Genomic DNA, 26,802 nt, shown 5'->3' with positions numbered 1-26,802 from the left:
ATGCTGTGTCCGCCACATCCCTGTGGGACCCTTGACTCCACCTGATCTTCCCCTGCTGGCGACGGACACTCCTCATCCCGCCCTCAACTTGTAGGGGAGCTAGACCTCTTACTCTCGACTGCTTACTTATTCTTACATTGTGGTCTGCCACCTCAATCTGGGCTTACCTCTCAACTCCAGCCCTCTGCATTAGGGCGGCCCTTCTGATGTGCCTACTCTGGCTCCTACTGTGCTCACCCGCGAGCACTGGTTGTTGTGCCTATAGGGACTACTGGTCTTCCACCTGCAGTTCTTCAATACCGGACCCCTACATTTGGTGCATTTCGGATGTGCCTACTTCGGCTCCTGCAGCGCACACTTCGTGATCACTGGCTGCTGTGCCTGAAGAGAATGCCGGACCTCCGCCTGCAGCTCTTGGGTTCTTCATCCGCTTTCGCTTGCGTCAGCCTCTGGATTGCTCCACCTCTACCTGGGCCTTCCTCTCAGCACTGACCCTCTACGTTTGTTAGGCACTTCGGCCGTACCAGCTCAGGCCTCTCAGCCTTGTGAATACGGCTGCTGTGTCTGCCGCTCCTCCTCCGCTGCTGCCGCTCACCTCCACAGGGCCCTCCCTGCCGGCAGAACCCCTGCCTCTTCTGGAGCCCCTCTTCCATCACTACCACCCCTTCCACTCGACTCTTCAGACATGAGATCCGCCTGCTACCACCTGTACCCTCTTTTCTCCTAGCCCCCTGCTGCCACCAAGGCTCTCGCTTCCCATTGAACGTCTGTTGCATCCTGGTCCTCTCTGATCCGCAGTGGTTCTGTTCCACCTCCAGGATTCTTCATCTTCTTCAGTCTGCCTTCTACACCTGGGATCTTCTGATCTGTTGACCGCCACCAAGGCCCTCCTTTCCCACTGGCCGTCTGTTGCCTCCTGGACTCCTCTGACCTGCAGTGTGTCTGTAACCCTTCCAGGGTTCCTCATCTATCACGGTCTGCCTGCTACCACCTTGGACCTTTTCGTACTGTGACCCCCTGCTACCACCGGAACCCTTTTGTTCTTTGGTCTGCCCACCCCCACCGCAACCAAGGCTCTCCCTTCCACAGGCAACTTGTTGCCTCCTCGCCTCCTTTGACCTGCAGTGTGTCTGTTACCCCTCCAGGGTTCCTCATCTACCACGATCTGCCTGCCACCACCAGGGATCTTTTGTACTGTGACTACCTGCTAACACCTGAACCCTTTCCTTTTGCTCTGTGATCGCCCACCACCACCTGCTACCAGGTGTGCCCTCTTGTACATTCTTGTCTCCTAGCCCCTTGTCGCTTCTAAGGCTCTCCCTTCCCTCTGCCCGTTTGTTGCCACCTGGCCCCCTTTGATCCGCAGAGTGTCTGTTACCACCTCCAGGGTTCTTCATCTACCTCGGACTGCCGGCTACCACCTAGGATCTTCTGAACTGTGGATCACCTGCCTCCAGCTGGGCCCCTCCTACTGCTGGCCCCTACCGCCACCTGAACTTCATTCCCACAGGCCGCCTGCTACCACTGGGGCCTTTGTCCTGTGGTCCACCTGCTACCTCTTGGCCCTTCCTGTCTGCTCCTGGATCCTTCATAATCCACTGACTGCCCTGGCCTTTCTGAACTGCAGTCCGCCTGCTGCCATCTGGGCCCCTCCTGTCAGCAGGCCCCCACCACCACCAGCACTCTTATATTTTCCACAGACCTCCTGCTTCCACCTGGGCCTTCTGATCTGTGATTCACCTGCCCTCCTAGCCCGCCCTACTTTGGCCCTTAGCTGCCTTATTCTGAGCCCTTCCGGACTGTGGACCCTCCTGGCCATAACCCGTCCCTCCTAACCTGCTCCTACTGCCATCCCTCCCCTATTGACACCCTCTCCATCCCTTTCACTCTCTCTCTCCATCAAGACACCCTCTCCCTTTCCCTCCACTCTCTCTTCAACACCCCAGTCTTCACGACTCTACTGTCACTGCCTGTCTTACTACCCCTTCCTCCTCCTTCGCTCATGTCCCACGTTTTCTGGTTGTGGCGGTGGCATTGATCGCCTCTTCCCACCTAAATACCTTTCTTCTTCCTCCTCACTGCCTCTTCCCACCTTCCCTTCCTTTGAATACCTATACAAATCCTTTACTTCCCCTCACCCAATCTCTTTTCTAATTATCTACCAACCTCTTGGCCCCCTTTCCTCCTTTTATGATGACCTCAACCACCTCCTCTCTCTTAGCTCTCCCTCCCCCTTTGCCCCCACTGTACTCGGCGACTTCAACCTTCACCCCCCTACTTCCCCTCAGCCTTCCCCTCTTCTTTCTATCCTTGACTCCTACCTCCTCTCTCCTCTCCCTTCTTCTCCTATTCACTCTTCTGGCTCCACTCTTGATCTCATTTTTAATTCAACCTATTCCTCCTCTCCCGTCTCTACCTTACCCAACTATCTCTCAGACCATGCTTTACTCTCCTTCTCTCTCACTCCCCCTCTCCCTCTTACTGCTCCTGTACCCTCCATCACTTTCTTCTCTCGACAAGACCTCTGCAACTTTAGCCCTTCCCTCTTTTTCGACACCTGCTCTTCCTCTCTTCCTTCCCTCTCTGACTTCTCCTCTCTCTCGGCAATGATGCCCTATCTTCTCTATCCTCCTCTATCTCTTCCACTCTTGATCAACTATACTGCCTCTCTTCCTTTCGACCCACTTGCAAACCCTCTCAACCGTGGCTTTCCCCTCATCTTCTGTCCATGCGTCGTCTCCTCTGTTGCCTCGAGTGACGCTGGCTTAAATTTCCCTCTCTATCCAATCAAACCCCCTATTTCTCTTACCACTCTCTTTATGACTCCTGCCTTAGCTCTGCTAAACGTTCCTACTATTCTAACCTCCTCCACCTCCAAGCGTCTCATCGTCGCCGTATCTTTCAAACCCTCTCTCGTATTCTTTCCCCTCCCACCCCTGACCCCTCAGCTACCTCTCCCCTCTCTCCTTCTGACTTTGCTGACTTCTTCTCTTCCAAAATTCTCTCTCTTCGCCAAAACATTAACTCCTCTCCCTCTTACCCCTCCCTCCTCCCCACACTCCCCTTCAGCTTACATGTCTGACTTCTTGCCTGTCATCCCTTCTGACGTCTCCCTCCTCCTATCCAAATTCCATCCTACTGCAGCCCCTTCTGATCCTCTCCCCACTCTCCTTATTCCAAAGATTTCCTACTTCTTATTCCTTACTTAACCTCCTTTTTCAATATCTCTCTCTCCTCTGCTATTTTCCCTTCCACTTTCAAGCATGCCACTAGCATCCCCATTCGGAAGAAACCTTCTGCTGATCCCCTTCTTGCCTCTAACTTCTGTCCAATCTCACTTCTCCCTTTCCTTTCTAAAATACTTGAACGCCTATTCAACTCCCAGCTGTCTGCTTTTGTTACCAACCTTTCTCTCCTTCCCTCCTCTCAATCTGGCTTTGCTCTTTTGGTTTCAAAGGCTCTGTTCTCAACTGGCTCTCCTCTTACCTTTCCTCCGCTCTTTTGCTGTCTCTTGGGGCGGTCACACCTCCTCTACTCTCCCTTTAGACTAACGTGTACCCCAAGGCTCTGTTCTTAGCCCTTTTATATTCTCTCTTTACACCTCCCTTCTTGCCCCTATCATCTCTTCCTTCGGAATTTCTTACCATTTCTACGCTGATGACACCCAGCTCTTCCTTTCCTTCTCTTCCTTCACTCCTGACCTACACCTTAATCTCTCTTCCTGTCTAACCGCTATTAAAAACTGGATGTCATCCCATTTTCTCTCTCAACACTGATAAAACTGAAGTCTTATTCTTTCCCTCCCACACTCTTCCCCCTCCCTCTCCTCCTCCTTTAATTCACTTTCCCTCTTCTAATCTTCCCATCTCTGCCCACGCTCGCAATCTAGGCATTCTCTTTGACTCCTCCCTTTCCTTTTCCCACCATATCTCTCTTACCTTTCACACCTGTCGCTACCACCATTTTAACATTCGTAAAGTCCGCTCCTCTCTCACCTTCCACGCAACTAAACTTTTAATCTCCTCCCTCATCTTCTCTCACCTATTCTATTGTTCTTCTATCATTTTTGGACTACCTGCCTCCCATCTTGCCCCCATCAAATCCCTCTACCACTCTGCTATCTGTACCCTCTGTCTCCTTGCTCCTCACAACTCTATTTCCTCTTCGCTTTCTTACCTTGGCTGGCTTCACTTTCATTCCCAACTTAAATTTCATTTCCTCCGTTCTGCCTGCCTCTTCTTTCTCTCTGTTCCCCTGTCCCTATGTGCCTCTTTTCGCTTTCGTTCCTTTAAGCTCCTATCTCCCCTACACTGGAACTCCCCACCTCTCTCTATCTGCTCCATCCCATCTTTTCCTCCTTCCTTGCTTCCTTGAAATCTCTTCTACTCCATTCCCCACCCTGAAACCTCTCTTTCTCTCTCCCCATGCCTTCCTCTACTTACCTCTCCCTACCTACTTCTTTTCTTCTTTTCCTGTCATTTATCTTTAGAAGCTAATTGCTCTACACATTGTTTTTTTGGTTTGACTCATGTTTTATAATTGCTTCTACTGTTATAATCTTCTATGTATCTTGTTGTTACAATGTGAAGCGCTTTGGAGTAAAGCGCTACATAAACACAATAAATACAAATACAAATTCATAGGTCCAGGAGGATGTAGCAAGCTTCATGGTTTCTTCGTTGGGGGTTTCTCCCAGTGGTCGACTCTGACTCTAGTCCCAAAACCCTCAACTTTTTAGCAGGTTTTTCCCATTCATGCACAGTCTAGGCTGTCACTCAAATGCAGGTTGGCTGTCCTGCCAATCAGGACTGGTTGTATTCATGCACTCATAGAGACCAAGAAAAGGGGAGTTTCGGGAACCTCCCTCACATGCTAAATTTCCAGACACACTGGAACCAGAGGCGGGTTTCAGGGCTGAAGCCCGCCAAAGGCAAAACAAACAAAGGGCTCAAACCTGGCTTGGCATACAGAGTAATACTCAAGAAAGACCTCACAAACAGAAAATAGCACAAAAAGAAGACCGGGCCATTTTGACAAAATGGTCACCATGGGTGCTATACTGCATCTGAGGATTCAGTCTGCGTTAGAAAATCACAATGGTAAGAAAATAAAACCACTCCCACCAGCCATTTAAACTAGTGAGGGTAACATAAAAATAAATGTTACATGAGAATGTAGGATAAGGGGCTACTAGGTAACCCCCAGCACTCCACATAAGATGGTGTGTGCTGGACCTACAATGAGAAAAAGGTTGTAAAGTCAATTTCACTTTACTCTTCTTGGGAACAGTAGTTCTCACAAAAGGTATTTAAAACTTATGAGAAATCTAAAGGATTTCTCTGTGACACTGCACTGAAGGTGCTGTGTGTCACCATACAAAGATTAGATGCCTATGGAGCTTGTCAGACCCCAAAAACATTGGAAACACACAATTTAAATTAGGACAACACACATGAAGAGAGAATGTGAAAAAGCTCTCACTCACTGCAGGGTTAAAATTCAAAAGTCCAGGAAAAAAGCAGGGGATCTCTAGGTTGAAGGGACGCAGCACATAAATGAGAATTCTCCCTAACACCTGTCCCCCCAGACTAAGGGACAGGAGGATTTAATCCACTCTTGGATGAATCTCCTAATCCAGTTGGTCATGATTTCTGAGAGACCATCAGCATTTTGGTTATTACACCCTGACCTGTGTTCTATGGTAAAAGAGGGTGATTGACCACCTTAACTATTTTGGATTCCACCCTACCCCCCGCTTCATCTGCAAAAATCATTTCAAGGGTTGGTGGTCTGTCTGAATAATGAAAGTAGAACCATAGAAGTATGCTCTATACTTCTTCAGAGACCACACAATGGCAAAACATTCACATTCTTTAGTTACCCACCTTGTCTCACGATCCTTCCATTTCCTACTGACGAAGCAGATAGAGTGGCCCATCCCTACTACTCAGACCCAAGTGAGAGCCTTCCTGGGTATCAATGGGTATTACAGGAACTTCATGGAGAACTACGGGACCATAGCTTCTTCCTCGAATGTGCCTTTCTCATCCAGTTGGCTCAAAACTGCACCTATTCTTGTGTTAGAAGCATCTGTTTGTACAATAAAGTATTGGTTGTAGTCAGGAGCTCTCAAGACTGGAGCTTGACAAAGAGCTTTTTCCAGACCTTCAAATGCCTTTGTACACTCCTCATTCCATCTGACCTTCTTGGGGAATTTGGGTGAGGAGATCACATTCGAGGAAGAAGCTATGGTCCCGTAGTTCTCCATGAAGTTCCTGTAATACCCATTGATACCCAGGAAGGCTCTCACTTGGGTCTGAGTAGTAGGGATGGGCCAATCTTGTACAGTGTGTACTTTGCTAGGCTTTGCACAGGCTACCGCCCCGACTGATTGGCCCACCTGACCTTATTAGGAGCCTATCCAACGCCGGGAGGCGTAGCCGGCCTTCGCACCAAAGCCTGCAAAAAGGCCTTCTACCTGTCCTAGCCAGTGATCACAGAAGCACCAAGGGTTCAGGAGCACCCAAACACTGCGGGAGCAGTGCATCGTCGCAGAGGGAGAAGCAGGAGCTTCCCCCCACACTCGGAGGTAAGCCCGTGGGCTCATCTTCACACGAATGGAAGTCGCTGCGAATCCTGCTAAAGCGCCACTTTAATGCGCTATGTCCATTATTCAGCAAGCCTTCCTCCCGTGCTATGTAACATATGCGTTATCATGTGTATGCTGCTCTTTTAATCCGTCGGATACCTTTCTACACTGCGGCCACCACTCCAAGATGGCTGCCTAACTTTAGCAGCCGACTCTCTTCGTGCCATCCTCATCACAGGCTACCGCCCCGACTGATTGGCCCACCTGACCTTATTAGGAGCATATCCGACGCCGGGAGGTGTAGCTGGCCTTCGCACCAAGGCCTGCACAAAGGCCTTCTACCTGTCCTAGCTTGTCCTTGCCTTTCCGGCCGCTGGCCAGAAACTCTGCCCCCCGCATCGCTGCCATGGATCTATCTGCGAACTTACTCATCAGGTATGCCCCACACGTTACAGGAACTCCCCACGCACTCCCTGTGCTATCTTTATATCTGATGTGCCTCCTTCTTGCGTGCCGCCACCAAGGTTTTGTGGATCCTCTCACCCTGCACCTCTCACCCTGCATTGGCCACGACTTGTTTGAACCATCATCCCGCCGCTCGATTATGAACGTCATTGTCGTACCAGTCTCCTTCATGGTCCTATGCCTATCTCCTCTCCACTAAAAGGCCACCCATACAGCAGAGTACCGGTACTAGCTAACATGCCTACTGTCTCTTCAGCATGAACAGCTTGAATATTGCCTACTACCTGCATGCATCCTACACTCGCGTACCTAGGTACCTACAGACTGTGCTTACTGCTGCTTTTATACTGCTCTCTTAGCCTGCCTTGCACAAATTGAATCTAGGTGTTCCACTGTCCTGCATATCTCGAATCCAGGTGGCCCACTACCTATGTATACTGATGCATCCTATTGCATTCTTAGCCTGCCCTGCATATTTTGAATCTAGCCGAATCATCACATAGGCACACTGCTGCACTTGTACTGTTTTTAGCCTGCCCTGCTTATTTTGAATCTAGGTGGTCCACTACCTATGCATACTGCTGCAGTTACATTGTCTCTTAGCCTGCCTGCTTATTTCGAACCTAGGTGCTCCATTACAGACGCACACTGCCGCATTCACAATGCCACACCACCTGCCTATTGCTGATTCTGCATTGGCCTAGTTAAAATGGAACCTGCCTATTGCTGATTTTACACTGGCCTAGCTAAAATCAGACCTGCCTATTATTGATTTTGCATTGCCCTAGCTAAAATCGAACCTGCCTATTGTTGATTTTGCATTGCCCTAGCTAAAGTCGCACCTGACTATTGTTGACTTTGCACCGGCCTAGCTAAAATCAAACCAGCCTATTGTTGATTTTGCATTGCCCTAGATAAAATTGAACCTGCCTATTGTGGATTCTGCATTGCCTTAACGTAAATTGAACTTGCCTATAGACACGAGGCCTACCCCCTAGGTGCTCATCGACCATGCTCCTTAGGACGCTCCTCCTTTTTCTGTTCTATTCTCTGCCCTCTGAAACAACATTCTTCACTCAGCCACGCACGCATCTGATACGGCCGACTCACCTTCAGCCATCATACACTATGTCTCGCCCCAGTCTTGTCCCACAGACTTTACGCATGACGACTTCCACAATGACACCACCTTAGGTTTCCAACACCTCAACACCGACATCAATCCCTACCTCAATGACCCAGCCCTTTGGTTGGAACACTTCGCTAGCAAACTTATTCCTAACCAACCGTGCCCCTCATCTCTAAGAAATAAAAGATTAGGCACCAGATTCCGCATACGCCCCACCCGCTGTAACCTACCTAAGCAAACACGACACACACTCCTGTGCCCACCTACTGCACTCAACAACACCAAATCCTCCGCTACAGAAGCGAAACGGCCTATCATCAAAGGAGCCCTTATCAACGCTAGATCCCTCCCAGCCCACGCTTTAGACATATCAGACCTCATAACCTCATCAGATCTTGACTTCATTGCCATAACTGAAACCTGGTTACATGCCGCATCCGGTCCTTCATTGTCCCTTGCCATACCACCTGGCTTTAGCATAATGAGATGTGACCGCACCTCTTCTTCCCACTCTAGAGGTGGCGACCTTGCCATCATCCATAAAATCACTTTGGACCTAAGAGTAATGACCAACACCAAACTCGAGTCAGCCGAACTACTATCAGTCAAACTCACACTAACACCCAACCAAACAGCCACTCTCCACCTAATTTACCGGCCCCCAGGCCCTGCACCTTCCTTTGCCGGCGACATATCCACCCTCCTCCTTGACAACGCTAAAACTAACTCACAAATCATCATTGTTGGGGACCTCAACCTCGGACTCGGCGACCCTAAAGATCCTATTGCACTTGATTTGGAAAACTCCCTCTCCAACTCCGGTTTCACCTTGCACATCCAAGAGCCCACGCACTCTAAAGGTAGGACCCTTGACTGGCTAGCCAGTTCTGATTGCAATATCAATGGCCTGGCCATTACCCCCTGCTTCTGGTCAGACCATCACATTATCACCTTTAATATTGAAGCCGCCCCCCCGTATCCCAACCGCGATAGCGCCTGCTCTCCCGACCAGAAATAAAAAGGACATAACCTCTAAGAGAAACTCCTCCCTCTAATACTCCCGACACTTAAAGCGGCCACTGACTCCCACAATGACCCGACTGCCTTAGCTGACATCTATAACTGCAGCATGTTGACAGCTATAGACTCTATAGCCCCCATCAAACTGAGGAAGGCCAAACCACGAGCACACCTGAACTCTTGGTTCACCCCACAGTTAAGAGCACTCTGTAAAACCAAACGCTGTGCCGAAAACCGTTGGAAAAGCCACCCTTCTGATGCACATAAAGACGGCTTCTTCTTGACCTTACTGTCATGATGCCTACCCCCGGGCATCAGGACCAAGGCCCTCAGCTCCGGGAGCAGGCATCCAGACATTTGTTTAAACCTCAGCAGCGCCGGCTAGGGGCTGTCTGGGTTCAGTTGCTCATCATAGAAATCAGTCCTGGCGCCATAGGCGCCAGGCTCATAGACTTTACTTACCTGATGCAGACCATACTGCAAAAGAGTCCAAGCCTACATGAGACCCGGATTGGACTATTTTGTTACAGGGACTATTTTTTACTCGGGCGTGGCTCTAGGGAACTTCTTACCTGGAACTACTTTGGAGGCTATTTAAACCACACCCGAACAGCAGCACATGCTTCGCGTTATTCTGCATCCAGCAGCGTGACGTTCACCGTGCTTGCAGCCAGCATCCAGTCTTCTGCCACGCCTGCGTGCCTGCAGCCAGCATCCAGTCTTCTGCCACACCCGCCTCGAATCCGGAGCTCCTAGTATAAAGAAGAGGAAAAGGACAAGGTTAGAAAACAATCTTATTTCAAATTCCTCACCTAATTCTGGAACCATTTCATCTCCGGACCTGGAAAGTACATCAGTCCTGCACGCGTCGCTTCGCCAGCTCCAGCACGGCGCCATACTCACCAGTTCCCACAGCATCTTTCGATCCGGCACTGTCTCCATCATTTCTTTGCCGTAATCCGGCACCTAGGGGCACAAGAAAAAACAAGGTGAGCCAAGGGAATCAACAACAGCAGCTACGAGACCTTCTTGTCACAAACTCAGTTGCAACTTAAGGAAGGAAGGGGACAAGAGTGAACATCGGGCACATTGAACTCTTTGAATTTGACACTTACCAATCCCGCCAGGGACTTCAGAGTCAATACTTACCGGAACTCTCCCAACACCTTCAAACCCGTGAAGTAACTGGTATCTACGCATCCCTGCAAGACACGCAGGATGGAGAGCTCATCTTTTACGAACATAAGGTGAGGTTACTAAGGGGATATCGGAGGTGATTAGTGGGGGAGAGCGAGAACAGTTGGGAGTCCATCACTAAAACCCACAGGTGGTTAATCCCTGTCTCCACTTGCAGGAAAATACTTCTTCGGGTCCAGCAGACAAGACTAGGCGGGCCAGTCCAGACAGTCATCCCTGCACTACGCATCACGTTGAAGGAGACTGCAGCTGTCCGGGTCCGATCGACACCCCTGTGGAGACCAGGTGAGCATAACAGAACGTGAAGCCTCTCTACAAACACCCACCCGGGTTTTATGGAAACCTCGGAAACCGACCAACTGGCCCAATTATTGGGGGAATTTAGGGCGGAAGTACATGCCGCTCGCCAAGAGACTAATACCCACAGGAGAAAACTGATTGTCTCAAAGGAGCGCACGGATGATCTGGCTAGGCAACTACTGCAAAACCAAGCTTGGCAAACGCCCCTACCTGGATATGGGGGAAACCCAACCCCCGTTTCATCAAGCAATCCTCTGCAAGTGGTTTTACCAGGAAATATTCCTTTAGCTCCACCCGAACGCTTTGCTGGGGGCCCCAAAAGGTTTGCAGTGTTTATGAACCAATGCCGCTTGCACTTTTGATGCAGACCGGGAGCCTTTCCAGATGACCAAGCCAAAGTACCCTTTGTAATGTCATATCTTAGTGGCAGTGCAGTGGATTGGTCCATTCCATTAGTCAACCAGGATGATCCTCTTCTCCGGGATTTTCAGGGTTTTCAAAGGAGCATGGAAAAACTATTCGCCAGACACTCAGGGTCAAGCCCTGGACAACAAACTTTTATCCTTACGACAAGGTAACCAGGATCTGCTAACCTATATTGCAACCTTCAATAGGTTGGTGGTGGAAACCGGGTGGCTGAAGGAAAAAGGAATTACATTGTTTCATCGTGGACTTCGGGAAGAACTCAAAGATGTCTTGGCTGAAGTTGTGAACCCACCTTAGGATTGCACAGAATTTATAGACTTAGTGGTCCAACTAGACCACCGACTTCAGAACCGAAAGACTGATCGAGCTAAGTTCGAGAACCGGGTATTGGTTAAACCCAACCTTGCCCCCAAAGGAACAGATGCATCTGAAACTTTGCAGATCGGGGGAGTTAAAGGACCCTTAACTCAAAAGGAAAGAGAAAGAAGACGACAGATGCAGTTGTGTCTGTACTGTGGAACCTCAGTACATTTTCTACGGGATTGCCCTACAAAACCACGCAAGAAGGTGGTAGGAGCTGCTGATAAAAGCCACATAGAGCCTGATTCGGGAAACGACCACGCCCGACAAGCGTAGAGGTCCGCTTGCCGAGCTTAAAGAAGGACACTCAGACCTTGCATCTGATCATCCAAATGGTCCTACTTGATCCCAGGCAGCCATCACGTATGCACGCAGTAAGGGCATACATAGATAGCGGGGCCATAGGAAACTATATGGACCACGAATTGGTGTCAAGGATGAATCTACCTCTTTGCAAAAAGACCACTTTGGATGTCATCACCACAGTTGATGGAACTGAGATTGCCTCGGGCCTGTAACTCATTCCACTACAGAGATGACACTGTTGAGTCAAGATGGGCATTGAAAGACTATTGTGTTTGATCTAATCAAAGCCCCACAGTTCCAGATAATACTGGGGATGCCATGGTTGGAAACACATAATCCTTGTATAGATTGGCGAGAGAAGAGAATAACCTTCCCAGATTGTGCACACACCTGTTACCCGGAGAAAACTTTGAACAAAGGCCTGGCTACAGTCGTTAACCCAATTGTGCAGTTACCTCAGGAATACCAAGAATTTCAGGATGTTTTTCAAAAAGAACAGGCCAATACATTACCTCCTCACAGATCATACGATTGTCAAATCGACCTCCTACCCGGTGCACAACCCCCATGCAGTAGAATCTACGCCCTCACGGAACCTGAAAATCGTCACCTACGGCAATACTTGGACCAATACCTTGCTAATGGCTTTATTCATCCTTCCAAGTCTCCTGCATCCTCAGCTTTATTCTTCGTGCCAAAAAAGGAAGGTGACATTAGAATGTACATAGATTACCGCGCATTAAATCAGATTACGGTAAAAAACCGATACCCATTGCCTCTGATTCCCGAATTACTAGACCAAGTAAAGGATGCTTGTATCTACACTAAGTTAGATCTCCGAGGGGCATATCATCAGGTACGTGTCAAGAAAGGCGACGAATGGAAGACTACCTTTCGCACCAAGTACGGATTATTCAAATATCAGGTGATGCCCTTCGGGTTGTGCAATGCACCAGCAGCCTTCCAGTATTTTATGAACGATGTCCTTCGTGAACTCATTGACGTCTGTGTCGTCGTATACATATATGATATTCTAGTGTACTCCTCCTCAGAATCAGACCATGTTAAGCACGTGCTTGCAGTCCTTGAGAAACTACGCCAGCACAAGTTATATGCAAAATTGGAAAAATGTGTTTTTCATGCTACGGAAGTTGAATTTCTTGGATTTATCTTGACTCCAAAAGGAGTCCGAATGGACTCTCGAAAGGTGGATGCAATTCTCAAGTGGCCATCACCCAGTTCAGTCAAAGAGGTACAAAGCATGCTCGGATTTGCTAATTTCTACCGCAGATTCATTCCGGATTTCTCCCATGTTGTACACCCCATCACAGCACTTTTGCGAAAAAACAAACGCTTCTTGTGGACCGAAGAGGCTGAAAAGGCCTTCCAAGAGCTGAAAGCGAAATTCACATCTGCACCTGTCTTAAAGCATCCACGCCCTGAGCTTCCATACATAGTAGAAACTGATGTATCCAGTTTAGCCATGGGAGCTGTCCTGTCCCAGAAGGATCCTGAAACCGGTCAACTTCACCCAGTAGCGTTTTGGTCCAGAAAGTTCTCAGCACCTGAGTTAAACTATGCGGTTACAGATAAAGAGCTATTAGCCATCAAATCTGCCTTTAAGGCTTGGCGGCACTATCTTCTTGGTGCCAGGCATACTATTACCGTAATCACCGATCACCGGAACCTGCAGTATTTAAAAACAGCCAAAGACCAATCATCGCGACAACTTCGATGGGCATTGTTCTTTGCCGAATTCGATTTCGTGATCACTTATCGACCAGGCTGCAAAAATGGCAAAGCAGATGCCTTATCCCGAATAGGGATGGGAGAAGCATATGCAAACCCGGAACCGGTGCCAATAATTCCCGAGCAAAGAATTCTTGGCATAACTACTCTACAGACACTAGAAGATATTCATTCAAAAATCCAACAACTCTTCGATCCAGCAACCCTGCAGGACTGGGTAAAGAAAGGCCCGGACTACTCAGTCGTCAATGACCTACCTTACTATCAAGGACGACTATTTCTACCACACAAGGAAATACAAGAACTAGTCATCTCCAATTACCATGACACCCTGATGGAAGGGCACCCAGGTATCGCAAAAACTGAAGCGAAAATTAAGAGACAGTTCTGGCGTCCCACTTGCCGAAGAGATGTAAAGTCATTTGTGATGTCTTGTGGCATTTGCGCCCAAAACAAAAGCCAGAATTAAAAACCTGCTGGCCTTTTACAACCTTTGGATATTCTACCTACACCATGGCACACATTGTCTTTAGACTTTATTACAGATCTACCTCCATGCAATGGATTTAACACCATCCTAGTTATTGTGGATCTTTTTTCCAAGATGGCCCACCTTATTCCTTTAAAGGGGTTACCTTCTGCTTCGATTCTGGCCAAGGAGTTCCTCGAAAACATTGTCCGATTACACGGATTCCCTTCCGTATTGGTTTCTGACTGAGGTAGTCAATTTATCTCGCATTTTTGGAAGAAATGTTGTCAACTGGCACAAATCGACGTCAGGCTATCAACAAGTCACCATCCCCAGACCGATGGTCAGACGGAAAGGACCAACCAGACCCTTGAACAGTACCTACGCTGCATGCTACACCAGACCGAAAGCAATTGGAAAGATATTTTATGGGTTTCCGAGTACGCACACAATAACTCTGTACATTCAGGAACCGGACAAAGCCCTTTTTATACCATATATGGACATCACCCTCGAACCTCAGAACTCGATTCGCCTCAGCATTTAGAAATGTCCGCAGTTAGTCATTTGCACTCTACTATTACACAAGCCTTTAAGGAAGCCACAGAACATTTGAAACAAGCAAAAGAGAAATACAAGAAAAATGCTGATCAACATAGAAGTGAAACTCCACAATACCAGATTGGGGATCATGTTTGGCTGGCTACTAAACATATACCTCTGAAGGGAACTCAGACTTTTAATCCTAGATATTTGGGACCTTATCAACCCGGTGGCCGTCAAATTGGAATTACCCTCTAATATGCTAATTCATCCTGTCTTTCATGTTTCACTTCTAAAACCAGTTCAACCAGGGACAAGATTAACCAAACCACCTGACCCCATCTTGATAGATGGAGAACCTGAATTCGAGGTAAAAAATATCCTGGACTCCAAGATGATTAAATCAAAACTTTTTTATTTGATCGATTGGAAGGGCTACGGACCACAAGAAAGATCATAGGAGACTAGCGACCACGTTCATGCACCTCGGTTGGCGAAAAGATTCCATTGGAACTTCCCAGACAAACCGGGACCAGGGGGAAGAACAACTTTAGGAGGGGCCTTGGGGGGAGTGCTGTCATGATGCCTACCCCCGGGCATCAGGACCAAGGCCCTCAGCTCTGGGAGCAGGCATCCAGACATTTGTTTAAACCTCAGCAGCCCCGGCTAGGGGCTGTCTGGGTTCAGTCATGGCGTCTTAGGCGCCAGGCTCATTATAGAAATCAGTCCTGGCGCCATAGGCGCCAGGCTCATAGACTTTACTTGCCTGATGCAGACCATGCTGCAAAAGAGTCCAAGCCTACATGAGACCTGGATGGGACTATTTTGTTACAGGGACTATTTTTTACTTGGGCGTGGCTCTAGGGAACTTCTTACCTGGAACTACTTTGGAGGCTATTTAAACCACACCCAAACAGCAGCACATGTTTTGCGTTATTCTGCATCCAGCAGCGTGACGCTCACCGTGCCTGCAGCCAGCATCCAGTCTTCTGCCACGCCCGCGTGCCTGCAGCCAGCATCCAGTCTTCTGCCACGCCCGCCTCGAATCCGGAGCTCCTAGAATAAAGAAGAGGAAAAGGACAAGGTAAGAAAACAAACTTATTTCAAATTCCTCACCTAATTCCGGAACCATTTCATCTCCGGACCTGGAAAGTACATCAGACCTGCACGCGTCGCTTCGCCAGCTCCAGCACGGCGCCATACTCACCAGTTCTCACAGCATCTTTCAATCCGGCACTGTCTCCATCATTTCTTCGCCGTAATCCGGCACCTAGGGGACACAAGAAAAAACAAGGTGAGCCAAGGGAATCAACAAATACAACCTCTTACCACCATAGACTTACCTGATTTACCACCGGCGGCATTATTCCTTAACTCTCCATATTTTCATATGCCGCATCTGTAAAGAGGGAGAAAAACAACACGTTAACGCATGCAATAGTTACCGGACAGCGTTGGGTAACACAGACTCTTACCTGAACGCCAGCAGCAGCTACAAGACCTTCTTGTCACAAACTCAGTTGCAACTTAAGGAAGGAAAGGGACAAGAGTGAACATCGGGCACATTGAACTCTTTGAACTTGACACTTACCAATCCCGCCAGGGACTTCAGAGTCAATACTTACCGGAACTCTCCCAACGCCTTCAAACCAGTGAACTAACTGGTATCTACGCGTCCCTGCAAGACACACAGGATGGAGAGCTCATCTTTTACGAACATAAGGTGAGGTTACTAAGGGGATATCGGAGGTGATTAGTGGTAGGAGAGTGAGAACAGTTGGGAGGCCATCACTAAAACCCACAGGTGGTTAATCCCTGTCTCCACTTGCAGGAAAATACTTCTTCGGGTCCAGCAGACAAGACTAGGCGGGCCAGTCCAGACAGTCATCTCTGCACTACGCATTACGTTGAAGGAGACCGCAGCTGTCCGGGTCCGATCGACACCCCTGTGGGGTCCAGGTGAGCGTAACAGAACGCGAAGCCTCTCTACATATACCCACCGGGGTGTTATGGAAACCTCGGAAACCGACCAACTGGCCCAATTATTGGGGGAATTTAGGGCGGAAGTACATGCCGCTCGCCAAGAGACTAATGCCCTCAGGAGAGAACTGATTGTCTCAAAGGAGCGCACGGATGATCTGGCTAGGCAACTACTGCAAAACCAAGCTGGGCAAACGCCCCTACCTGGATATGGGGGAAACCCAACCCCCGTTTCATCAAGCAATCCTCTGCAAGTGGTTTTACCAGGAAATATTCCGTTAGCTCCACCCGAACGCTTTGCTGGGGACCCCAAAAGGTTTGCAGTGTTTATGAACCAATGCCACTTGCACTTTTTATGCAGACCGGGAGCCTTTCCAGATGACCAAGCCAAAGTAGCCTTTGTAATATCATATCTTAGTGGCAGCGCAGTGGATTGGTCCATTTCATTAGTCAACCAGGATGATCCTCTTCTCCGGGATTTTCAGGGTTTTCAAAGGAGCATGGAACAACTATTTGCCAGACACTCAGGGTCAAGCCCTGGACAACGAACTTTTATCCTTACGACAAGGTAACCAGGATCTGCTAACCTATATTGCAACCTTCAATAGGAAACCGGGTGGCTGAAGGAGAAACGAATTACATTGTTTCATCGTGGACTTCGGGAAGAACTCAAAGATGTCTTGGCTCAAGTTGTGAACCCACCTTGGGATTGCACAGAATTTATAGACTTAGTGGTCCAGATAGACAACCGACTTCAGAACCGAAAGACTGATCGAGCTAAGTTCGAGAACCGGGTATTGGTTAAACCCAACCTTGCCCCCAAAGGAACAGATGCATCTGAACCTATGCAGATCGGGGGGTTAAAGGACCCTTAACTCAAAAGGAAAGAGAAAGAAGACGACAGATGCAGTTGTGTCTGTACTGTGGAACCTCAGGACATTTTCTACAGGATTGCCCTACAAAACCACCCAAGAAGGTGGTAGGAGCTGCTGATAAAAGCCACATAGAGCCTGATTCGGGAAACGACCACGCCCGACAAGCGTAGAGGTCCGCTTGCCGAGCTTAAAGAAGGACACTCAGACCTTGCATCTGATCATCCAAATGGTCCTACTTGATCCCAGGCAGCCATCACGTATGCACGCAGTAAGGGCATACATATATAGCGGGGCCATAGAAAACTATATGGACCACAAATTGGTGTCAAGGATGAATCTACCTCTTTACAAAAAGACCACTTCGGATGTCATCACCACAGTTGATGGAACTGAGATTGCTTCGGGCCTGTAACTCATTCCACTACAGAGATGACACTTTTGAGTCAAGATGGGCATCGAAAGACTATTGTGTTTGATCTAATCAAAGCCCCACAGTTCCAGATAATACTGGGGATGCCATGGTTGGAAACACATAATCCTTGTATAGATTGGCGAGAGAAGAGAATAACCTTCCCGGATTGTGCACACACCTGTTACCCGGAGAAAACTTTGAAGAAAGGCCTGTCTACAGTCGTTAACCCAATCGTGCAGTTACCTCAGGAATACCAAGAATTTCAGGATGTTTTTCAAAAAAGAACAGGCCAATACATTACCTCCTCACAGATCATACGATTGTCAAATCGACCTCCTATCCGGTGCACAACCCCCATGCAGTAGAATCTACGCCCTCACGGAACCTGAAAATCGTCACCTACGGCAATACTTGGACCAATACCTTACTAATGGCTTTATTCATCCTTGCAAGTCTCCTGCCTCCTCAGCTTTATTCTTCGTGCCAAAAAAGGAAGGTGACCTTAGAACGTGCATAGATTACCGCGCATTAAATCAGATTACGGTAAAAAAATGATACCCATTGCCTCTGATTCCCGAATTACTAGACCAAGTAAAGGATGCTTGTATCTACACTAAGTTAGATCTCCGAGGGGCATATCATCTGGTACGTGTCAAGAAAGGCGACGAATGGAAGACTGCCTTTCGCACCAAGTACGGATTATTCGAATATCAGGTAATGGCTTTCGGGTTGTGCAATGACCAGCAGCCTTCCAGTATTTTATGAACGATGTCCTTCGTGAACGCATTGACGTCTGTGTCGTCGTATACATAGATGATATTCTAGTGTACTCCTCCTCAGAATCAGACCATGTTAAGCACGTGCGTGCAGTCCTTGAGAAACTACGCCAGCACAAGTTATATGCAAAATTGGAAAAATGTGTTTTTCATGCTACGGAAGTTGAATTTCTTGGATTTATCCTGACTCCAAAAGGAGTCCGAATGGACTCTCGAAAGGTGGATGCAATTCTCAAGTGGCCATCACCCAGTTCAGTCAAAGAGGTACAAAGCATGCTCGGATTTGCTAATTTCTACCGCAGATTCATTCCGGATTTCTCCCATGTTGTACACCCCATCACAGCACTTTTGCGAAAAAACAAACGCTTCTTGTGGACCGAAGAGGCTGAAAAGGCCTTCCAGGAGCTGAAAGCGAAATTCACATCTGCACCTGTCTTAAAGCATCCACGCCCTGAGCTTCCATACATAGTAGAAACTGATGTATCCAGTTTAGCCATGGGAGCTGTCCTGTCCCAGAAGGATCCTGAAACCGGTCAACTTCACCCAGTAGCGTTTTGGTCCAGAAAGTTCTCAGCACCTGAGTTAAACTATGCGGTTACAGATAAAGAGCTATTAGCCATCAAATCCGCCTTTAAGGCTTGGCGGCACTATCTTCTTGGTGCCAGGCATACTATTACCGTAATCACCGATCACCTGAACCTGCAGTATTTAAAAACAGCCAAAGCCCAATCATCGCGACAACTTCGATGGGCATTGTTCTTTGCCGAATTCGATTTTGTGATCACTTATCGACCAGGCTGCAAAAATGGCAAAGCAGATGCCTTATCCCGAATAGGGATGGGAGAAGGGTATGCAAACCCGGAACCTGTGCCAATAATTCCCGTGCAAAGAATTCTTGGCATAACTACTCTACAGACACTAGAAGATATTCATTCAAAAATCGAACAACTCTTCGATCCAGCAACCCTGCAGGACTGGGTAAAGAAAGGCCCGGACTACTCAGTCGTCAACGACCTACCTTACTATCAAGGATGACTATTTCTACCACACAAGGAAATACAAGAACTAGTCATCTCCAATTACCATGAAACCCTGATGGAACGGCACCCAGGTATCGCAAAAACTGAAGCGAAAATTAAGAGACAGTTCTGGTGGCCCACTTGGCGAAAAGATGTAAAGTCATTTGTGATGTCTTGTGGCATTTGCTCCCAAAACAAAAGCCAGAATTAAAAACCTGCTGGCCTTTTACAACCTTTGGATATTCCACCTACACCATGGCACACCTTGTCTTTAGACTTTATTACAGATCTACCTCCATGTAATGGATTTAACACCATCCTAGTTATTGTGGATCTTTTTTCCAAGATGGCCCACCTTATTCCTTTAAAGGGGTTACCTTCTGCTTCGATTCTGGCCAAGGAGTTCCTTGAAAACATTGTTCAATTACACAGATTCCCTTTCGTATTGGTTTCTGACCGAGGTAGTCAATTTATCTGCATTTTTGGAAGAAATGTTGTCAACTGGCACAAATCGACGTGAGGCTATCGACAAGTCACCATCCCCTGACCGATGGTCAGACGGAAAGGACCAACCAGACCCTTGAACAGTACCTACGCTGCATGCTACACCAGACCGAAAGCAATTGGAAAGATATTTTATGGCTTTCCGAGTACGCACACAATAACTCTGTACATTCAGGAACCGGACAAAGCCCTTTTTATACCATATATGGACATCACCCTCGAACCTCAGAACTCGATTCGCCTCAGCATTTAGAAATGCCCGCAGTTAGTCATTTGCACTCTACTATTACACAAGCCTTTAAGGAAGCCACAGAACATTTGAAACAAGCAAAAGAGAAATACAAGAAAAATGCTGATCAACATAGAAGTGAAACTCCACAATACCAGATTGGGGATCAAGTTTGGCTGGCTACAAAACATATACCTCTGAAGGGAACTCAGACTTTTAATCCTAGATATTTGGGACCTTACATCATTAAGGCCATTATCAACCCAGTGGCCGTCAAATTGGAATTACCCTCTAATATGCGAATTCATCCTGTCTTTCATGTTTCACTTCTAAAACCAGTTCAACCAGGGACAAGATTAACCAAACTACCTGACCCCATCTTGATGGATGGGGATCCTGAATTCGAGGTAAAAAATATCCTGGACTCCAAGATGATTAAATCAAAACTTTTTTATTTGATCGATTGGAAGGGCTACGGACCACAAGGAAGATCATAGGAGCCTAGCGACCACGTTCATGCACCTCGGTTAGTGAAAAGATTCCATCGGAACTTCCCAGACAAACCTAGACCAGGGGGAAGAACAACTTTAGGAGGGGCCTTGGGGGGAGTGCTGTCTTGATGCCTACCCCCGGGCATCAGGACCAAGGCCCTCAGCTCCGGGAGCAGGCATCCAGACATTTGTTTAAACCTCAGCAGCCCCGGCTAGGGGCTGTCTGGGTTCAGTCATGGCGCCTTAGGCGCCAGGCTCATCATAGAAATCAGTCCTGGCGCCATAGGCGCCAGGCTCATAGACTTTACTTACCTGATGCAGACCATGCTGCAAAAGAGTCCAAGCCTATATGAGGCCTGGATGGGACTATTTTGTTACAGGGACTATTTTTTACTCGGGCGTGGCTCTAGGGAACTTCTTACCTGGAACTACTTTGGAGGCTATTTAAACCACACCCGAACAGCAGCACATGCTTCGCGTTATTCTGCATCCAGCAGCGTGGCGCTCACTGTGCCTGCAGCCAGCATCCAGTCTTCTGCCACGCCCTCGTGCCTGCAGCCAGCATCCAGTCTTCTGCCACGCCCACCTCGAATCCGGAGCTCCTAGAATAAAGAAGAGGAAAAGGACAAGGTTAGAAAACAAACTTATTTCAAATTCCTCACCTAATTCCGGAACCATTTCATCTCCGGACCTGGAAAGTACATCAGTCCTGCATGCGTCGCTTCGCCAGCTCCAGCACAGCGCCATACTCACCAGTTCTCACAGCATCTTTCGATCCGGCACTGTCTCCATAATTTCTTCGCCGTAATCCGGCACCTATGGGACACAAGAAAAAACAAGGTGAGCCAAGGGAATCAACAAATACAACCTCTTACCACCATAGACTTACCTGATTTACCACCGGCGGTATTATTCCATAACTCTCCACATTTTCATATGCCACATCTGTAAAGAGGGAGAAAAACAACACGTTAACGCATGCAATAGTTACCGGACAGCGTTGGGTAACACAGACTCTTACCTGAACGCCAGCAGCAGCTACGGACCTTCTTCTCACTAACTCAGTTGCAACTTAAGGAAGGAAGGGGACAAGCGTGAACATCGGGCACATTGAACTCTTTGAACTTGATACTTACCAATCCTGCCAGGGACTTCAGAGTCAATACTTACCGGAACTCTCCCAACGCCTTCAAACCAGTGAAGTAACTGGTATCTATGCGCCCCTGCAAGACACGCAGGATGGAGAGCTCATCTTTTACGAACATAAGGTGAGGTTACCAAGGGGATATCGGAGGTGATTAGTGGGGGAGAGCGAGAACAGTTGGGAGGCCATCACTAAAACCCACAGGTGGTTAATCCCTGTCTCCACTTGCAGGAAAATACTTCTTCGGGTCCAGCAGACAAGACTAGGCGGGCCAGTCCAGACAGTCATCTCTGCACTACGCATCACGTTGAAGGAGACCGCAGCTGTTCGGGTCCGATCGACACCCCTGTGGGGTCCAGATGAGTGTAACACTCACTCACCTACAAAGCAGCTATTATAGAAGCGAAGAAAGAATCCCTTAACAATTGCATTCTCCAAGGAACTTTTCAAGATCTTAAAAGAGCTTGAAACCCCTGTTACCCCTCCTAACACCTGCATTAAAGACAGCAAATGGTGCACTAACATTCAGGCAGCGTTACTGAATAAAATTACCATGCTTCAATCTAAAATTACAGCCAAACAAGGTAGCTTGAAACTGGACAATCACCCTCCCACCTCAGCAGGGGCCCCCTCCCCTGACGTGCTCAACTGCAAACGATTTGCCTTCTCACCGCTCTCCATTGCAGAGGTAGAAAACATTATCCTGAGGATCAAACCTTCCAACTGCCAGGGTGATCCCTGCCCTGCCCCAATTATCAAGGAATCTGCCCACGACCTGGCCCCATTTATTACATCCTTCATCAACGCCTCCTTTAAAACAGGAACCCTCCCCGACAACCTTAAGGATGCATGGGTGATCCCCTTGCTCAAAAAACCTTCGCTTGACCCTAGCATACCTACTAACTACCGATCCATTACTACTGTCCCGTTCCTGCTAAAAATTCTAGACCACGCAGCATACCTGCAAATCCCAGAACACCTGGAAGCCAATGATCTTCTAGGTCTTAGACAATCCGGCTTCCGCCATAAACACGGAACAGAGATAGCTCTACTAGACTTAAAAACCCAAATTGAAGTGCTAAAGGACAACGGCAAACTTGCCTTGTTACTTCTACTGGACCAATCACCAATCACCAAATCCTATGCAAACATCTTCATTCAGCCGCCCACTTCTCATCATCAGCGTCGACCTGGATCAAATCATTCTTGAGCAATAGATCTATGCTGGTCTTTTTTCAATCTGCAGCTGCAGATCCCTCCCCGATTCACTGCGGCGTCCCCCAGGGTTCTTGTGTGTTGCCAATGCTCTATAATGTTTTTACAAAACTACTCTTTGATGTACTTGACCATCTGGGTGTCTCCTATACGAACTACACACAGATACTCATTCCCATCACTGGTGACTACTCAGCCGACACTAAGGCCCTGAACGAGGTCTACCTGGTCATCCAAGCTTGGATGGCACAACACCAGTTATGCCTTAACGATGATAAGACTGAGCTCCTCATCTTGGGCACTACTCAACGCCTTAGTAAACTTGTGCCATCCTACCAATCGTTTATCATCGATGGCAACACCATCCAAGTTTCGAAAGACCCCAAAACCCTAGGTGTCTATCTTGACGCCACCCTATCCCTATCCCGACAAACAAATGCACTCAGATCCGCCTCAGCATACACCTGAAAACTCATTGCAGCTTGCAGGCCATTTCTGACCACCCCTAACGCGGTCACCCTGGCCAGAACTCCTATCATGGCCAAAATTGACTATGGCAGCGTCCTTTACCTTGGAACGAGCCAAGAGAATCTGAACAAACTGCAAATCACCCAAAATAACGCAATCAGAGCAGTACTCAACATTCCACGAAACCACCACATCTCAGAATCTAGATCCAACCTACACTGGCTACCCGTCAAGCAGAGAATTACACTGAAAGTCTTAGGCCTCTCTCACAAATGCCTAGCCAACCAAGCCCCACCCTACCTCTGCAGCCGGTTATCCCGACACGCGCCTACCCGCCCGCAAAGAACACCTCAGACCCACTGCCTAACCATTCCTAGGTTCAAACTACAAAAGGCGGGTGGCTCTAGCTTCCCTGTTCTAGCTTCCAAGCTTTGGAATGCCCTCCCACTCAATATCAGATCCGAAGAATGCTTTAGTGCCTTCAAATCCAAAACCAAATCATGGCTCTTCAACCAGCCTTGACCTTCCGACCTGCCCCATGAAACGCCTGCCCTAATCCACTGTCTGTAAATATGTTTATTGCTGTATGCCCTGAATACTATGCACTGTTAATATTGTGAATAGATGTATCTATATGCTTATGTAACCATGTCTAAAGTTCCACCCTGATGCCTCCGGGCCTAAAGGTGCGCGTTACAAATAAAACAAATACACATACAAATACAAATGGCCTTATTTCACCTCCTCCTACCTCATGTCCAATGTAGACCACTTTACTCTGACCAATTTGACATTTACTAGACTTTATGGTCAGAAGGGCCTGTTCCAGAGCCTGCAAAACCTATCCTAGGTGGTGAAGATGCTCTTACCAAGTGGGGCTGAACAATGCAATGTCATCCAAGCATGCCATGCAGAAGTCCTCTAACCCATTCAGAACTTGATTCCCCATCCTCTGAAATGTAGCAGGTGCATTTTTGAGTCCAAAGGGCATAACCTTAAACTGGTAGAGGCCTCCAGGAGTGGAAAATGCAGTTTTCTCCTTGGAATGGTCTATCAGAGTTATTTGCCAATAGCCTGAGGTCAGGTCAAATGTACTGAGGAACTTGGCTGAACCAAGTTAGTCCACCAGCTCATCTGTCCTGAGTAAAGGATGGGCATCAGTTGTGATGACTGCATTAAGAGCTCCATAGTCCACACCGAATCTCAACTCTTTGATCCCTGATTTTGGCACTAGTATAACTTGACTAGCCCATGGACTGGTAAATGGCTCAACAACCACAAGATCAAGCATATTCTTGACCATGTTAGAACCTGCATGTGGGTTCCAACATGATCTGACATTCTGTAACCCCTGCTTTTGACAGGGAGACTGCCACCAGTGAGAATATCATGCTTGCCCCAAGGGGTCAAGCCTGGTGTCAGTGAAAACATGCAGGCAACTGATTCAACAGAATTTTGCACTCCTCCTGTTGTTGCAGAGTCAAATCTGAAGAGAGGTTTATTCCTTCAATTGTCTCATCTGAGGGTTGTCCCTTGAGGAGATCAGGGAGAGGCTCACTCTCCTCCTCTTGAGTTCTGGTCTGGAAACATAATTGTTCAGATGGTTAGTGTGATAGACCCTAGGGGTCTCCTTGGGGTTGCCCAAGTCCACTAAATAATTGGCCTCTCCAAGTGTACCCACAATCTTGAAGGGTCCAATCCATTTGTCCTCTAAGGCCATCTGTCTTGTAGGTACCATGGCCAAGACTAGCTGGTCTGGATTAAACTCCACCATGTTGGCCGTCTGGTCATGCCAATGTTTGACCAGAGGCTGACCTGCTTTCAGGTTTTCGGAAGCTTCTGTCATCATCAGTGCCATCCTCTTTCTGAGGCCTAGTACATATATCAGTGACTCTCACTGGCTGTAGGGAATGAATACTCTCCAATCCTTCTTTGATCAGGGCCAAAGGGCCTCTGACTGGATAACCATAGAGAAATTCAAAGGGGCTGAACCCAACCCCTGCTTGAAGGACTTCTCTATAAGCAAAGACAAGGCATGGCAGTAGAAGGTCCAACTTTCTCCTAAGGGGTTCCTCTAAAGCACCTATTATGTTCTTCAGAGTACGGTTAAACCTCTCCACTAACCCAATGGTTTGGGGATGGTAGGCTGTTGAGAACATGTAAGTCACTCTATAGTTCTTCCACATAGTTCTTCCACATGGCCTGTATGTAGTGAGACATAGAATTTGATCCCTTGTCAGAGATTACTTCTTTAGGAAAACCTACCCTGGTAAAGATACCAAGGAGGGCCTTAGCCACTACCTGAGCAGTAACAGTTCTCATAGGTATGTCCCATGGTCTACCACAACCAATATAAATCGGTTGCCTGAGGGATTTGGAAGGTCTAGGGGATGAACAATGTTATTACCCACCCTCTCAGAAGGGACTCCCACCACAGGGAGGGGCACTAAAGGTGTCACATCCTTGGAACCACTTTTGCCAGAAGTCTGACAAGTGTGGCATCTCCTAGAGAATTTGTCTACATCAGCCCCCATCTTGGGCCAGTAGAAGTACAGAGATAGCCTCTCTTTGGTCCTCTTGAAACTCAAGTGACCAGCCAAAGGAATCTCATGGGTTAACTGTAGGAACTGTTCTCTCACCTCCTGGGGCACTAACAGTCTCCTGTAGTGCGCTGGGGTAGATTCAGTAGGTTCACTGTAGAAGAGGGCATCCTCCCAGTAAAGCCTATGCTTCCCTGGCTCTTTCACTTCCAGCAGGGAAGCTGTCTGCTGGCACAGACCTTCTAGAGAGCGACACTCTCTTTGTCCTCTGCTGAAGTCTGCCCTACTGAGTCCACCTTCCGCAAGTAAAATCTGCAGCTCAGGGTGGTCTCTAGAATTCAGATCTCCAGCGCAGAAAAGGTTTTCTTCCAGCTCTGTGTCACCAGTAGCTGACTCCACAGAGTTTGGTTGGTCCTCCCACTCAGCCCCAGCTGGGGAAGGGGTCACTGGGGTGCCCTGGGACAGTTCTGCAAGAGATGTCCTTGTCATATGTCCAGATTTAGGTTTCAGACCTTTATTTCTCCCAGAGAGCTTGGATTTCTTCTTTGTCTCTTTCTTTTCCGTGGCAATAGAAGGGTGGCCTTCCTGTGGACTGG

Source organism: Ambystoma mexicanum, chromosome 4q (assembly GCF_040938575.1).
Source record: "Ambystoma mexicanum isolate Mex_15411 chromosome 4q, UKY_AmexF1_1, whole genome shotgun sequence".
Lineage (NCBI taxonomy): Eukaryota > Metazoa > Chordata > Amphibia > Caudata > Ambystomatidae > Ambystoma > Ambystoma mexicanum.
This window is presented reverse-complemented; position numbering follows the sequence as displayed.